Raw genomic sequence first — 5859 nt, forward strand, 5'->3', positions numbered from 1 at the left:
TTGTCCCAGGGCGAGCCTTTTTACGTCGTCTGATTAATTTGACAATAGGTGTACGTAAGCCACATTTCAAACTTAAATTGAACAGACAAACTAGGTTAGATCTAAGAGCATGGGCAAAATTCATAGATAAGTTCAATGGAAAATGTTTTTTTCTGGATGAAGTGTGGCAAGATTCAGAAAAACTGCACATGTTTACATGTTTAGGATATGGAGCTGTTTTTTTTTGGTTCCAAATGGTTTTATGGCAAGTGGGTGGATTTAAATTTTCAGGATTTCAATATCACTTTTAAGGAACTCTTTCCTATTGTGGTTGCCATTGAGTTATGGGGACAAAAGTTGTCTAATTGTTCAGTATAGTTCTTTTCAGATAATCTGGCAGTTGTCCACATTATTAATAAAATGTCTTCTAAGGACGAGGCAGTTATGTCTTTAGTAAGAAGACTGGTTTTGGCTTGTTTGGAGTACAATATTTTATTTCATGCAGAACATATTGCAGGCAAACGCAATATTTTACCAGATCTACTTTCACGATTGCAGGTAGAAAAATTCAGAGAATTGGCTCTATATATGGACAGTTGCCCAACCAGTGTTCCTCTCAAATACCTTCATATTTGATTGAAACGGCATCTAAGTTATTGGATGCGGCAGTCGATGAAAGCACTCAAACATCTTATAATACTGCCCTGTCAGCATATGAAAAATATTTTTCCAAGATTTTTAAATGTGCTCCTGTTTACCCATCATCAGTGATGCATGTCTTATTCTTTGTGGCATGGTTACATAGTCAAAATAAATTCCACAATACTATAAGCACTTATTTAGCAGGGATCTCTTATCATCATCGGATTAGAGATCTTGCCGATCCTACTCAATTTTTCATTATCAAAAAAACTTCTGAAAGGGGCTCAGCATGTGTCAGGCAAACCTGATGTTCGTTTGCCCATTACACCAACAATATTAAGTTAATTGGTCGAAGCATTGCAATATACAGCATTAGGAAAATACAATAAACGCCTCCTGGTGGCAATGTTCACTCTAAGTTTCTTTGCTTTTCTGCGCATTGGCGAAATAACAGCCAAATCTTCTAAAACCTCACAGAAGAACATAATTCAATTACATAACATTGCTGTTGAACCACAAGGAAAAAGAAGTCTTTTAACATTAACTCTCCGTCATTTCAAACATCACGACTCTTGTAGACCAGTGTGTTTACATATATCAGCTCAAAGTAACAGGTCTATATGTCCAGTGAGAGCTATTTCTAAATACCTCAAAGTTCGGGGTAATTCGAAAGGCCCCCTTTTTACTATTGATGGTAGGTTACCTGTTACTCAATCCTTCATCAGAGTTAAAAAATGTCATTTCATTCATTGGTTTAGATAACAGACATTACAAATCTCACAGTTTTCGGATAGGGGCAGCATCACATGCTTTTCAGTGCAAAATACCCGAAGACCAAATACGGCTAATGGGGCGCTGGAATTCAAGGGCTGTTAAAAGGTACTTTAGAATTCCTGTTTTCAATGCTATTGATATTTCGCGACAAGTCAGACTGTGTGAGGCAGCTGACAATGGCTAGTAATTTCTTTCATACCGTAAGAATATTTTCACCGTATTTGACTATCTGAGGCAGCAGATAATTTATCCCTCCTTTTTGGACTGTTAAGGGCCAACACCTGGTAGTCTTTTTATGAACTGTAGTTAGTTTTCGTCCTAATAATGGACCATATATGCCATCTCTTAATCTACACATATATTCAGATTGTACACTGTTAGGGTATTGTTATGCAATTAATTGAGGCAGCACTCTCCAACAGGTTGTTTTTTGTGTTTGAAGGTGAAGAACACTAATTCAGATTTCTCTGTACATTATAGGGTATATCTTTGTTCAATTAAATTATTTGTTAGATATTAGAACTGTATTTCCATTTCGTCTTCTCTGGATGGGACACTTGCCCATATTTTTAGATATGGTCAAGTTGGTGGCCTGTTTTATGCAGAATAGTCCCATTTTTTTTGGCATTTGTACTCCATTATTATATTGTTTATGTTTTCATATCCATAATTGTGTGATTTGCTAGTCTATATAAGATAAATGTTACTTTGATTCCAACAAGTGTAACATTTATATTTTGAATATTGTGATTTTGTTTGGTATTTGTAATAAATGCTATTTTCAACACAATCTGACTTAGTCCTTATTTAGTAAAACTTAGCAAAAACATAGGAGAGTAGACTCATGGAGATGTTTAGGGAGGAAAACATAAGGTAGATATAAAGAGGAAGGTATAAATACTGATGAGCTGCAAAATCATTAAATTTTCATCTGGAGAAAAAACGCTATACTGTTTAATCCAAATTGTATGGAAGTTGAGGGTGAAGATAACGAACAGTAATCAATCTCATAACTCCTATAAGCAATACAAAATAACCCGTTGGACAAACACGAAACCCTGGACACACCAGAAGAGGTATCAGATGCCTAGGAGGAGTTAGCATTCCTCTGGACCGTTCACACCTGCAATGAGCCCTATATCTTGATCAAGTAAACAGAGTTATCTGCAGTCAAAATCAGTGTACCTAGAACAGCTTAACAATCGGTATGAAACACGTCAGACAGCATTTGACACAATGAAAGGTTGTATTGTTATAACGACCACATAATTTACGGAATGCTGACTTTAAACGAGACTGTTGATACCCCAACACCATCAACTTGTTTGTTAGAAGCTTTCCTCAATTTAAACACTGACCATACACAGAACAAGCTTTTGCGTATCGAAGCAGTTGAGGGATATAAAAACATATGGAACTTCCAATATTCATGTAGCAATATTCCATTATCACCTGCATATGGTGTTTATATCCCCGGTCGACAGGGGATGCTTACTTCTCCTAGGCACCTGATCCCATCTCTGGTATATCCAGGGGTCGGTGTTTGCCCAACTCTCTATTTTGTATAGCTTATGGGAGTTATGAGATTGATCACTGTTCGTTATCTTCACTTTTCATGAAGGTGATAATGGAATATTGTTACATAAATATTGGAAATTGAGGATGCAGAAGCTGAAATCATTCCGTTTGTCATAAAGTTGAGTTGTTAGTTTGCCCTTGGTATCTACTTTCAATAAAATATCAAAGTATGAAGCAGAATTGCACGACTCTGTGGTGTATTATATTTCAGGCTCAAAGGAATATACATGTATCAAATTGACATATGAACGAAAATTATCAATGTTAATAGATGAAACGTCCTTGGTATACCTAAGTGTCGAATTGAAAGTCACAGCAAGACAATTTTTTCTCACGTAGAAATTTTTTAATAAGTTTGGGTCCATATAAATATAAAAGCAGGTCAGCTAACAAAGGAGCAAAATTCATGATCATCGGAATTCCAACAGGCTGTTGGAAGACCTGATCACTAAACACTACGAATATAATGTCAATGAGGAACTTCAGCATCTTGTTTATTTCAATTTCAGAGTACTTGTACGTGGAATTTGACAAAGTGATTTTTGGATGACTCATCACTAGATATGAATGCTTCCATTTTCCATTTTTGTGCAAGAAGCAACTGTCTATGATATCAAAAAGTCTAGACTCTAATTTATCGCGAGGAATGGTCGTGTAAAGTGTTAAAAAAATCATACGTTTTGATGCTGTTGACTTGAGAAAAGTGTTTTTTCGATTTCAAATTTACTAACGTTCTTTAGAATATTTTAGATTCCACATTTGTTTTACACCACTTCTGGCAGATGTAGTTGCAAAATATGGTTTGAGTTTTTCCTTCACAGCTGTTAGTATATTCGTGAGCAGCAATGATAGGGTTTGGTAGAACACTTAGTAGATTCAGCAATCTTTGTTCTTAAAGGTCAACTGAAACGATTTTCAAAGTTCGTTTTTCAAATAAATTCCGTAAGAAAATACCATTCCTTAAATGTTTTCACATAAGAATAATTTTTGTTTCGATCATCCAGGTAGATACGACATCGTTAATTTCAACCCGGTAAATTTTATTGTATGAGTTATCTGCCCTTTAGGCGAACCTGATATTTCAATATGGCGGCACGATATGAAAATCATTCGGAAGATTGTATTCCTGAAATAGATATATCGCTTAGTGTTAATGTGCAGCCCTGCCAATACGAACCAGTTGTACAGCGAGACGCATCCCCACTAGTGGAAAACGATAGTTATTCAGAAAACAGCGAGGATCAATCGGACGAATGCCCTTCACCTGTTCACCATCTGATATGCGAGGTCGATATGCAATGGTTTGTTAATTTAGGCTAATTATTTATATGAGACTTTTAATGAAAACGAAACGATTACTCAAAGCTCAGAAGTGCATCAGCATGTATTTCTAAGACTAGTTTTCTATTATTCTAACAGGTGATCATATAGGCTAGTAATGTCATCGCAATGCCCTCAAGAAGGGAGTCCAAATGTTGCAGTGCATAGGATTGAAGAGGTGGGCGTGTCCTGCATCACAGATCACGAAGGTTTTGTTGTGGCAAACTGTCTCAACAGATTGGTAATAGGAACAGCTTATTATGAATGCATACAAAATATTGGTCCCTTGGAGGAGGGGGAATTGATTCACAAGTATGTATTTTGTTATGATTACTCAAAGTTAATATTGGGGGGGGGGGGGGGGGGGGGGGGGGGGGCACTCGGTCTCCTGATTCACTATGACACGGCCATAGTCATAGTCATTAATGAAGCATTGTAAAATAAATGTCTAGATACTATTAAATACCAATGTTCTTTAATATTTTCTAGATTGAAATTGCTAATTTATTTAAGTATTTCAAATAATTTAATGCAAATTAGTAGATAAAAATGAAAATAAGTATGTCAATGGTCAATGGGGCAGGCACTCGGTCTCCTGATTCACTATGAGCCATAGTCATAATGAACCTCTCCTATTTCAATATCTAAACCCACTGAATTGTTGACCCTTTTATGCACTTCCTTTCAAATAAACATAAAATGTGCCTCAATCAATTTCTTATGTTTTATCTTTACCCATTTTACTGTCTAACCATGTGTACATTTTATATCAATTTTAAATCAGAAATTAATTCCTGAAAAATCATTCATATTTAAAGTAACCCCATCCCCCCCCCCCCCCCAATTTTTTTTTTTTTTTTTTGGTTAGATGAAAGTCATCAATTATATTTGAAATTTTAAAATTCTTCATAATTTTTTTAACAGATTTTACAGACATCATGCATATTGGAGATCTGGTAGTAGCTTGGGAAAAACAATTGGAAAGTTCTTCTATCCTGCGTTGTGACTATGATAAGAAATCATTCCATCACAACAGTACTGTGGATTTAAATACCCTTTGGTATTAATTTAAATGTGTGATAAATTCTTAATGCATTTTTCATAAGTGATATAAATAAATATAAACAAGTAAACATAGTTTGATGTTCAGTTTTTATATTGTACATAATATAAATCACCAATTTACATATATGTAATTTGGGTTAAATCCAAAAGGTCTACAGGTCCCAGTCACCTGAGTTTGACACATGTTGGTAGGAATTTGTGATCGGGGCAGGAGAATTACCAACAACATCCATTATATTAACTTCCTGGAGTTTCTGTAGGAGCCAAACTGATCACTTCCTGCATCAATTCAAAGGCTTAATCTGAAATATAACAAAACGTTACAATTCAATAAACATGTACTTATTGTCTAGTATTATGAATATCCACTCACATACATACTAATTATGTGGGTCAATTTAAAAAATGTACATATTTGAGGTGAAGAAAAACAAAAAAATTCAAATGTCGCAGAAAATTAATTTTCATATTAATGAAGCATTGTAAAATAAATGTCTAGAT

At 35.1% G+C, this 5859-nt stretch overlaps 1 long non-coding RNA gene across 2 annotated transcripts; it reads left to right on the forward strand.

Moving 5' to 3' along the window:
• The first annotated feature begins 3867 nt into the window (after positions 1-3867).
• Positions 3868-5430, forward strand: LOC130051977 (uncharacterized). 2 transcript variants are annotated; one of them, XR_008800272.1, is made up of 3 exons: positions 3868-4274; positions 4393-4605; positions 5218-5430. It is a non-coding gene; the product is annotated as an uncharacterized LOC130051977 (long non-coding RNA). The 2 variants fall into 2 exon arrangements; XR_008800271.1 differs by having other exon boundaries at positions 3868-4605.
• Positions 5431-5859: the final 429 nt, after the last annotated feature.

Source organism: Ostrea edulis, chromosome 2, assembly GCF_947568905.1.
Source record: "Ostrea edulis chromosome 2, xbOstEdul1.1, whole genome shotgun sequence".
Lineage (NCBI taxonomy): Eukaryota > Metazoa > Mollusca > Bivalvia > Ostreida > Ostreidae > Ostrea > Ostrea edulis.